The following is a 12,684-nucleotide window of genomic DNA, read 5'->3' as shown; positions in this document are numbered from 1 at the left end:
CATACAATTTCTACACAGAGGAGGTTAACTACACATTACCGTACTGGGGATTTGGAAATGTTGTCAGAGTGTCTTAAACCACGTTTTAATTCCTAAATTTCTAGCCAAATGCAGCCAGGTTCAAGCAACAGCTAAGGTTGTGAGCGTACTGGGGACTGCAGCACCTGCCGCCAATGTTGTCAGAGTGTCTTACACGTTTTAATTCCTACGATAGCCAAATGCAAAACACTATCAAAACTCAGCTAAAGGTTGTGAGCGCGCAGACTGCAGCACCTGCCGCCGCCAGAATAAAGTAATGTACATTGACAATTTGGGCATATCAAAACTCTGAAAAGTGACATGGATGCAGCACAAAATTGATTAATGGACGCTTTGGGCATTTTAAACAGATTAAAAGATTAATGGACGCTTTTTTTATTTTTGAGGTTGCTTGCAAAATCCATTTGGCTCAAAAATCCGAGGGGGCACCTGCCCCCTCAGTTTCAATGGGCAATGACGCCTCTGCTGGGCACTCTGCTGGGCACTTTGGTGGAGCACTCACTGCCATTCACAATGGCCCGTCATCGTCAACCTTGCACAGATGCTGGCTGAGGACAAAGTGGCTCTGTCGCACGAAGCTTTCGCGAACATCAGCAAAATATATATATATTTTTTTATTTCTACCTCTTGTTATTTTGCTCATGATCATCCCTAGATCAGAAACTCTTGATGTGTAGACTAGAGAGAGAGTTGCGCTACTGTCTCTCACACTGTAGTCCATTAAAATACATTTGGCAAACAGAGCACAAAAAACAACAAAGTTTTTTTATGTGGAGGAGGGACTGTTATGCTGCGCCGTTTCGTCCTCCACATCTCAAGAGACGCGTTTCAAAAACAAGCGAACATAAAAGCTTTTTGTTCTTGACAGGGCACATACAAACAAAAATGATATCTACAGTATTCTTTTTCTAATAAAAACATTTGTTTATTTCTTAAATGTATATAGATTAGAGGCAGAAACCAGCCTGTGCTAAAGAGACAGTGACCTCAATTAACCTACTCAAGTCTGTGTTTCATTAATGTTAATCAAACAAAATCAAAATCAATTCTGTAGCTCTAAAAAAATATTGATATTTAATTCATACAATAAAGACTGTGTTATTATTCATTTGATTCGATTTTTTTTACCTAATGCTAATTTAAGACCTAATCGAAAAAAATGTAGGCCTACCCCTATTTATTTTAGTACTGTGACTTGACGTGAAACTTATCAGGACTCGACTTGACTTGGTTAGAGGGTAAACCCTTGACTTGACTTGCTTGATTTATCTGAATTGTGACTTGAGACTTGACCCAGACTTGATGGTTTAAGACCTGTTTGGACTTGACCATGTGTGACTTGTCCCCACCTCTGCTTAAAAGTAAAATGTTTCATCATTCTTGTAAATGTTAGCACCCCGACATGTTCTGAAGCTTTCTATAAAAATCTAGACTGAAATCAAACAACGTGTTTAAAAACGGAAGTAAAACAGGTTTGCACACTCTTATAGTAAAACATTTTGGTGATGATGATATAAACGAAGTAATAAATTGATGACATTAAGAAAAGAAGCCATAGGTTTTTCAATGTAAATGGGTTTTTTTATGAAACCAGAGCAAACACTCTGTGGGTAAGCCCTGAGCATGTAGATCTTAACAATCGTTACTTTGTAGATATTCTAGATAAATCAGAGAACAAGTTGAGACATTAAATCACAATGTGTTGTGCACATGAAATCCTGAAAACATAAAATCTAACAATTTCTGTTTGCAAAAATTAGTGTGATGAGTTAAACTAAAATAAACGAAAAACCTTTCGGAAAACTAAAAAGTGAATAATGTTTAATGATTCCCCTGTCATCTTTTGTGATCATGTCAGAAATTAATGATCTTAACAACACTTCTTAGCAGACAAATGTATTTAGGTTTACCTTTGTTTAGATTTAGAGTGGTGTGTACATGAAGCCAAAACTCCATCTGGAAAACGTAAAATCTGAACAATTTTGGAAACCACCTGTTGAAATCATGTTTGTTTTATAAAAAAATGTGTGTGTTGAACTATTCTTAAAATCATATGGACTAGTTGAAAGTCTTAAAAGCAAAAATGATCGCATAATTCAGTTTTAAAGCTCAGGATTCGTAAAGATATGGAGTATCTGATCTTTGTCTATGTGAGAAACATCAGGTAAAAACATTAACCGAATTAGGATCAGGTCATGCCTGTGGGGTTTAGCTTTTCATACTAATGCTGGTGACTTTATTTTTACACTGCTGAAAGACAAAAGAAATAGGCACATGTAATTTCTATTAATGTTTCATGTCTCTCTGTGCGGAATTGAGAAAACACATGAAGATAAAAAAGAACAATGTCACACATTGTCTGAACAAGATGTCTAAATGTTCTAATGACTGCATCTAATGGTAACATTACTGACATTAAGACAAAGAAATCATGTGTTTTTTATGAAATCGGAGCAGCACAACATCGATGCAGAAAACCACAGTGACAAAAACATTGTAATTACTAAAGCATAGTTTTTGTTAAAGTATACAATTGATGAACATGGATTGATTGTACAATCATTGTGACAAGTAAAAATAAAATGGATTAAAACTTTTGGAAAGCTAAAACGAATAATGTTCACTGTCGTCTTTAGCAGACATTGTATTTCAGTTTAGATACAATTGGGTTTATTGTGATATGGAACATGAATTCTAAACAACACATGGAAATGTAAAATCTGTCAATTTTGAAAATACGTCTGTTTGCAAAAATTAGTGTGATAAGTAAAAAATAAAATAAAATTTTTGGAAAACTGAAAATGACTAATGTTTGATGATTCAGTGTCGTCTTTTGTGAACATAATTTAAAAGATTATAAATTAAAAATCTTAGCAGACAATGTATTTAAATTTACCAATGTTTAGATACAATCGTGTTTAGTGTGCGGTGCACACGAAACAGAGATATTGTCTGGAAATGTAAAGACTGATCTAGTGGTACACTGCTGTCTTTAAGACAATAATGTTCAAGTTTTTGAATGTAAATGGATTGTTTTTATGAAAACGGACCCGCAAACATACAAGACGACCGCATACACATAGGTTTTGTTAAAGTATTCAAATTGTTGCTGATCATGTTTTGTTTGCACAATTAGCATGATGAGTAAAAAATTAAAAGCTTTTTAAAATCATCTTGGCTCTTTGAAAGTCTTAAAAGCAAAAATACTGTCATGATTCGATTTTAAAGTACCAGATTCAGAGAGACATGCAGCGTAACTGATGTGTCTGTGACAATAGCTAAGGATCTATGTCACAGAAAGACTAGATTTCACATACGCATTCATCTTATCACAATACCCATACTAATGCTGAAACAATCAGAAACAGCCATAGGTAAAATATCATTTCATATTTGCTTATTATGCAATGATACATGTTAACCTAAGCTGATCCCAACCTAACAGTCTGAGCAGGACCTGCTCCACTTCACAAACCCTGTGGCACTGGTCATTTGGGCCCCTACCACGTGATAATTACCAAACCACACACACACCTACATATCCCATGGGGGTCTGTGCTGCAAGTCGTAAAGCTATAGACAGTGATTCATCTTAAACCTAGCCTGATATCAGGTTAAGATGTTAAAATAGTATATTTTTATTTTATTTAGTAAAAAATTAAGGTTTACATAACCTATTTAAATGCAAGTACTTGATTGTAAGGTTATGTAGGAGGTACACCCTAGGTGATGTTGAGGTTATAGATAGTTTTAACACTCTGGGGTCGACTGCGGCGCGGGCGCCGCAAGCTCTTTATTTTTCATTCACTCCGCAAAGACTTAGATAACTCTGCTGATTTTGGACATACAGATATGATTTATAAATCATTTAAAACGTTAAAGTGTCTAGTAGAGATGAGCCGGATACTCGGCTGAAACGAGTATCCGGTACGGATAAAGCACTTCTGCCGAGTACGAGTATTATACGAGTAATACGTGTCAATATCTGTGCTCGGATTAAATGAAAATCATCATTGGGTAGCTGATTGTGTCAGAGTTCTGTGATAGGCTAGTAGTAAAAGCGCCCCTCCCCTTCACACATACAGATGCTCTGCTCACTCACACACAGAACAGCTCTCTCTCTGCAGCCCGCTTCACCTTTCAAAAATATAACATAATCTGGCCCACAGAAAGATTTATTATTATTCACTTTGTTTTATATTCGTTTGATTTTGTGATTTTAAACGTTCATGTGTTCGTTCACATGTCGCGTCTAACAACGCGTTAAAACGAATCAAAAGCATTACTTTCCAAAGTGCTCGGGAGCGGAAGTTGCGCTCCGTGTCATGGGTCGGGCTCCGTGTCATGGGTCCGCTCCGTTGTCATGGGTTACTCAGGAGAAGATTGAGCTGCGGTGGGGTTAGTTCACATCAAGTTACAGCATCTAATGGAGACACCGCATATGGAGGTAGTAATGCAACACATTTTAAACTACAGATAAGAAAAGAGCCATCAAAGTGCCCAGGTTAAGAAAAGAGAAAAAGATGAGGAGAAATGTACAGAGGATAAAAGTATGTATACTGCTACAATGAAGTATATAATGAAGTATAATATTATGTAGAGCTTGCCATACAATTACACATAGAGCAGTATTATTTTTTTTCTGTCCAACTAGCTTATGTAAAATTGACTACCCATTCAAAGTTATGGGGGATAACTTTCACTTATTAATATTTTCCCACATATAATAGAAAATTCATTAAAAACTGAAATAACAAAGAACATAATGAAGTCAATACTATGACTGCATATTAAAAAGATAAAACCACTGCTTATATATTTTCAAGTATTATTATACATTAAATAATAGAAATTAAACATGACATTTACAGAAATATTGTACTTTTTTTGAACGTTAAAATAGCTCTTTTTCTAATCCGCAATAAATATAACAATTTCTGATCAACCCATATATTAATTTCATGCTTAAAATAAAGGTTAAAGCCACGCCCATTTCAAGACAAACCCCGCCCACTTCCTGTCTAGGCCACACCCACTCCAAGTACAGATACAGATAATTCATATGGTTAACAGATACAGATACAGATAATGCCGTACTCGCTCATCCCTAGGTCTAGTTTTTTTTCTGTCCCACTCCCAATAAAAACAGAATCTTGTGCTTTTCGCAAAATTAAGAAAATAAACATGATGCGCGTTTTGTTGTCTCTCCCTCAGTGAAGTCCTTTCTCAAAAGCGTCAGAAAAATAAACTGTAACTTAACGAATACTTGTCATAGAAACAAAAGAAAAATGTCTACATAATGCTTGGAATGTCAGCTTTTTAAATGATGTAAGTGAGATCGAAAACATATATGGCCCTATTTTTAACGATCTAAGCGCATTGTCTAAAGCGTACAGCGCAACGTCTAAATGGGCGTGTCCGAATCCACTTTTGCTAATTTAACGACGGAAAAAATGGTTTGTGCGCCGAGCGCATGGTCGAAAAGGTTGGTCCTATTGTAATGGGAGTATTTTGGGCGTAACGTGCAGTAAACCAATGAGAGACTCAGCTCTCATCCCCTTTTAAAAGCAAGTTGCGCTGTCGCTAATGTCTAATCCCTATTTAGATGACAAACTTTGTAAAACTGAAAAAACTAAGCGGAGGAAGAAGATCCCCAGTTTAAGATTAATGTTAAATAATTGTGTTGTTTTTCACTTGTATTGAAATTGTTATTTTTTTATTAAAACCTTTAAAACCCGTTTTCTTTTAGTCATGGAAGTAAAAAGCAGGCTTGTAATTGCTTTAAATGTATGGCTATCCAATAATCATCAAAACATAAATTTACAAGTATGTAAGATAAGGTTTTGTACTCTAAAAATACTTTATTTGTAACAAACCCGTTTCAGCACTTTGGACAGTGTTTTTTAAGCAAAGAGTTTTTTTAAGCATTACTTAAAAATGTTTCTCATCTCACCATATCCGCAGGTACAGAGTCATCATATACAATAAATCCGTAAATTTATACAATAAAACAATTAAAAACAGATGCATTTGTTCAAAGCAAAGCATTTATTTACTTACCAGGCTGCAGGTGAAGCAGCTCTTTGCGCCTTCTAACGTCTCATAATTAGTCCTCATTTATGTCCAAGAGACTCAATAATAATCTTTTACATTCAATCCTTTAATCTTTCATATTTAAAAGCATTTTTGTGCTGCTGCGCATTCATGTACTTTGTGATAAGCAAAACCCGCATTGTCCTCCCTTTATAGGCGCATTTTACTAATGCGCTCTTTAAATAACATAAAAACACATTGCGCCATTGACTTTAGACTAGGTTTTTGTTGGTCAATGGCATAGTCCATTTTAGTTGCCTCAAAATAGCAACGCGCCAACAATGCGCCTGAAACACCCCTCGTTTTCAGACCAGAACGCCCCATGGGGCGCAAAAAGGGGGCGCAAAATGCATTTGCTATTTAAACAACGCGGCGCTAAACGTGAAAAATTAGGGTGGAAACTAGCGAAAGACACTTGCGTCGCGCATTGTGCCGAGTGTAAGATAGAGCCCATATTGTCATTCGGTGTAAACTGTATGAGAAGGAGGACAAGTACCGTCTCTCTCTTGTTACCTGATTATCTGTAATGAGATGAGATGGCCACACCCCCGCGCCTTTGAAGTGAAATGAGCAGAGACATCCATATGCATAACTCGTGCCTCCTGCAGTCAATGGATACGGAATTCACAATCCAGTCTCTCCATTCCTTGTTGTTTCATCCGAATGCACCAAACACGACATCTTTATCCTTATTAACTAGCGTATGGGTGTCAGTATCTCCCAGACGCGAGTGTTTTCTTTGTTCTTCCGTCAAACATTTCACGCAAGGGGGAACACACATTAACATACGAGTCAGGAAACTCGACGCAGTTTTTGGTATTCTTAGTATTCTATAAAATACGCGATTGCAAAACAATACAATCCTTATTTAGTCGCGTCTAAGCGCATATCTCAGCACAGCAAGTTTATATAACACAGGATCACTCGCGTGTGCACACATACTGCTTTCATGATCAACACGTGAGGTAGTAATGGCGGCGGCTGTAAACAAACATTGATAAGTTTTTTACACGCTTGTCCCTTGTTGTGTTTCTACTATAATGATTACAAAAACACAAATAAGAGTCCAGACAACGATAGGCAGTTTTTATTTTGAGCTGTTTACTGCACAAAAGTAAAACTCTCGCTGGCCAACCAAACACTACCCCTGTGTTCATTTTTTATGATGGCCAGAACAGTACCTTTACTATGATTACTATGGTTTTTAAAGGTATACTTGTGAAATTAATATAATATATTTCTATATACACACACATTATATATATAATTTTTTGTTATAAATTCCCAAGTAAACCTTATCATGATTTTACTACAGAGAAAGTTACATTCCTGTTGAACATCCCCCACAAGGCTCATTATGTGGCTCATTATGCAACTCTTTTGTTCCTCAGCTGTCAATCACAGATTATTCAGGAGCTATTCCACCTCCACGCATACAGCCTTTCTCAGGAAAATTGTCTTAGAAATTGTAAATCAATATATTGCTTTATGTGAATGAGTAGGCCAAATGATTTTCACATCATTTTGAAAAAAAAAACTCTAGACTACTAGATCCTGTTTTGAAAAGTCTTGGGAAAACATGAGTTTTGTGGACTTGTATCAGTGACTTAAAAAATGTAGCTTTTTCAAAAACCACGCATAAACATTTTTCTCTCAAAAATACATACATGTTAATCATATAATATTGTAGCCCAGTTTGTGCTGAACGCAGTGTTATGAGAATTTTGCCATTTAATGTGTTTTTAAGCAACTGAAAAAAGCACAAATGTCAGTGCATGTCAAAACTTCCCCAGGGCCCTAAAAACCCCTTAGACCCCAGAGGGTTAAAGATGGAAGCCCACAATCATGTTTAACAAGACCACATCTAGAGCAATATCGGTGCAACAGATCAGTGTCATAAAATAAGGAATGAGTTAACAATGGGTGAGAAAAGACAGATGGACCTGTCATTTTGTTATACTGTATGTATGTTTTTGTTCTAATGTGAACAAATTAAGTTTAAGAGGTAAACAGTGTAATGCAGGCACCGGATTAACACACGGGCCCTACTGGGCACTTGAGAGGGACATCTAGAGGTGAGTGAAAAGGATTACGTAATATAAAAGTCACACGTAGAAGACGGTTTACTCAAAAACAAATCGAGTGGATCAATAAAAATAAAGCACAAAAGAAAAGCTTTTCCTCACCCTGCCAGTCAGCAATTGTGAAGGAGAACGTTCATTTTCTTAAATGGCAAGAGTAAAAAACAAACTAAGAAGCAAAATGTGTCAAGGATGTCTAAATTCACTGTCTTTAATGGCCATTGAATGTGATCTTGTGAGGGAACTGGATTTTGATGATGTGGTGGAAGCGTTTTCTCTGAGGAAATCGAGAAAGATACCCCGCAGCCAAGGTAAATTCGAACCAACTTTTTTTTTTAAACCAACTTTTTTGTTCTAAGCTAGGGGCTGGACACACCAAAGATTTTACACCCACGGCCAGCGCATGCTTTCAATTGATTCCAATGGAAACTCAGCGTTTTTCAAATAAGCCAACAGCTGTTTTTTTTTTCCCGCTTTGAAAACCGGCGCTCTGGGTTTTATTCGCGCTCAGCGCTGAGCACCGAGAGTTCAAAAATATTCAACTTTGAGTGAAAAGCTCTGCTCGTCAATGGCAGTTCTCACACAGCCGTCCAATTACAGTGGAGGAGGGGCGGGACATTACCACACCAACCAACCGGCTCACAGCTGAAGTATCACAGGTAAAAGCGCTCAGGCTGAAAAACAGCTGGCATTCAGCATCCTCAAGGCATTTTCAGACGCGTTTAAAAGTTTTGGTGTGTTCAACCCAATGCCTGTGGTGAACGACAGTTACACATGAAATGAAATGTCTGCTAAATGTAGAAATGTAAAATTTATGGAATTTTCTCCTGTTATGATTTGGGAGAAATCAGAATCTTTTTGATTGAGTATGTTGTACAGTATGTTGTATGTTGACAGATACTAGTGAGATATAAATAAACCAATTTGTGGTGTGAAAGTACAGAATATTGTGTGCATTCTCTCCCCGCGTATTAGTGCCATTGTTAATCCTGTATGATGGGGCATACAGGCAGAGGTGAACCAACACTTGAGCCCTGTGCATATAGGTCCAACGCTGTTGCCCAAAAACTTGGTAAAGGGGGCCTTTGAGACATTCGAGCCCAGGGCACATCATCGCCATAATCCGTCCCCTGGTGTAATGTACGCATGTCTATAGACGTGAGTGGTGAAAATCACAATATAAAAATTATTTAAACCTTTTAAAAGACATATGATAACATAGCCACAAGTATCGCTGAGGCACAAACATTATACTCAAATGTGATTCTGATGTGATGCGTCCTATGTTCATGGTAACATTTTTTAAAGCAACATTTGTTGTCATTTACAAACGTTAGTGAAAAACCTAGATTATAATAACGTAATCTTTGATAAATAATATTTGCAAACATGTTATTGTTCCCTAAATGGATAATTAAAAAAAGGTATACGAATAAAAACACCTTTTTGGAAATATACATCCTGCATGTTGTTAAATGTTTAAGACTAGTATAATGAGAAACAAAATAATTGTGCCAAAAAAGCTCATTGTGTAATGCTGTGAAACAATGTCAGTTGCAATAACAAAGACATTAATGTCATTCAGGACTTTGTTGTTGGTAGTAGTGAAACTATCACCCCTGAAATTGCTGTACATTTGTTAAATGTATTTGTGGTAGTGGGTTTTTGGTTAAAACTGTAAGCCTGCTAAACATTTTATTAAATAATTCTTTATGCATTAAAGGTTTTATCCATATTACTGTCCTTGTCTAAATAATCAGCTCATTATATAAAACGTTGTAAACCCTTAAATATAAAATTAAAAATCACACGCGCACACACACCCAGACACGAGTGCGCGCGCACACACACACACACACACACACACGTTTCCATGTTTTGTGGGGACATTATTCTATTCCCCTTACCTACCCCATTCCCTAACCCCAACCATTACAGAAACCCCTCCTCCCTACTTCACATTTTCAAGAAACATCATTTTGTTTGATTTATAAGCTTGTTCCCCTCATCTAAAATGTCCCCACAAGGTCACAAAAATACTGGTATTCCCTATCTTTGTGGAGAAAAATTGGTTAACAACGAGAAACAAAATAATTGTGCCCAAAAAGCTCATTGTGTATGTCAGTAACACGGCAATGTGAAATCAGATATAAGTTTACCCAGACATATCTAAAATGTTTGATTCTTGATTGTGTAAAGAAACTTTTGATGTTACAAAACTAAAGTTTAGATCCAGCAGTATTTGTATTAATCAGAGACATGGTTCAAGAAACACTGAATCTAAAACGCGGACAGAATTACATTTATTGTCTAGACACGCATACATATTTGGGTTTAAGAAGACATTATAATGAAGTCAGACCAGAAGATGAGATTGGGTTTAGGCGATTAAACTTTTATTTTGTTTTAAATAAATAGGCTTTAGTCTAAAGAAAGTAGTATTGGCGACAGATCCGCTGAACACCCCGCTGTGAGACGCAGAGGCTGCGGGTGAGAAAGGAGGGTGAGAAAGACACACACACAACACACACACACACACACACACACACACACACACACACACACACACACACAGCTCATAAATATGACAGTCCAGAAACTGAACAACCAAAACAACAAACTTTTTTGATGACACATCAATAAATATGACAAACATTCGCGTGACAATAAAACGGACGCAAAAGGAAAACCAACGCTTTGATTGACAGGTCGTAAAAATGTGCTCAGTTTGACATGAGGGCTGTTATTTTAGTTTTATTCTGTAAAGATAAAGACTTGTTAATATTTAATGTTCATTTAACTTTGAACAAACTGTTGCCAGTAAATAACATGCATTTAAATCTACAGTAAGTTACTGGCAAACAGCTGACAGTAATTCTGTCATTTCTACATAATTTTTTAACAGTGCAGTATTAGGTGTTGATAGATAAAGTTTCATGAATGGTTTCAGGGTGAGGATCAGTTGAGGTATAAGCACATAATAATTCTGCACATTATACCTCTGAAGCTCTACTTGTGTGAACAATTATTGTCTGCAGGACACAGAGAATCTTCTCTGGCATCACGGGCAAAAAGTGCATGAGTTTTAACTCCTTACAACAAAATGCCAAAAGGCATCAAATAATTATACTTTGTGTTCCTACAGATATGTAGACACCATAAAGACTTTTAAAAAATGTCAAGAAAAAAAATCAACTAGAGAAATATACAAATACTGTAGATGCACACAAGCATATAAAAAAAAATTAATGACTGTACTTGACTTGTGTGTGTTGTATATTTAAATCTTTCTGTATGACAGACAATGTTTTTTTTTAAATGTCCATACACTGCAATTATATGGATTTAGATGCATTTTTGGTCACTTCTTTAACAATATAATTATTCAAATTGTACTGCTGTGGCTATTATCCTTATATTGGGGTGTTAAGATTATAATTTATATTCAACATTTGATAGGCCTATAACATTACCATATTATTAAATACATGTCATGAATGTAACAGAATTAATCAAATTTAATATACAAGTTGATTTTTCTTTGATTGTTAGACTGATAGTGGTTAGTAAAGTCAAATAAAATGTCAAAGAGTCAGCTGTAATATCACTACATTTACATTTCAGTGTTAGTGGAAGTCTAGTTAAGCAACAACTGATGCTTAGCCTGACAGTTAGCCTGCCCCGGACCAGGCTTGTTTTCAAGCATAAAGTTTCAATAGTAACCGGGGGTTAAACTAGTTCAAGTTTGTTTAATGAAACGAAATCCATTGGCAATGAGCCAGACTTAACAAAATAAGCCTGGCTTATTTTGTAATCTAGTTTTATTAATCAGTCCTCCGCTGGGCTTTGCTTAACCGAACAATAAGGGAATTGTGGTAGGCTTAAACGTTGATAGAAGGGTCAAGCAGTGTATACGTCATCTTAGACAAAAAAAAGTATCCGATGTTACTGCTTAAGAGATGGAGTCAGAAAAGAGACAGGTAGAGAGGTTGGGGTGATCTTTGAATACATGCTGTTGTATTTTCTGATTATCTGAACTTTTTTGGCTTAAGCAAATAAAGTAATTTCTGTTTTGCACCTGGAACCTTTGCTTCAGAATTTTTCTTATAAAGAATTAAGTGAAGACTTTTTTGCCACTACAGTACTCAGCAGAATCTAAAGCTTCTGTAATGACCTTTGATGGATTTCCAGCCCTCTCTATTGGAGATCAATGGCCGTTACAGTGTCAACACAATACATCACGTTTTACTTTCTCCATCCACTGCAACGCTACAATAATTGGCATCATCTCTGCAGTGAAAACTGACAGCTGATGAGGTAATCTTTTCCCATTGCTTACATTCAAATGTTGCTTTGTACATTCATGCCTACCATGTTTTCATAAACTTTGGATCAATCTGTATAATTATCTAAATAATTTAGCATCTTATTCTCAAAGGTTTATAAGTAATTATATCCATTTTCATTAAAA

Source organism: Misgurnus anguillicaudatus, chromosome 21, assembly GCF_027580225.2.
Source record: "Misgurnus anguillicaudatus chromosome 21, ASM2758022v2, whole genome shotgun sequence".
Taxonomy (NCBI): Eukaryota; Metazoa; Chordata; class Actinopteri; order Cypriniformes; family Cobitidae; genus Misgurnus; species Misgurnus anguillicaudatus.
This window is presented reverse-complemented; position numbering follows the sequence as displayed.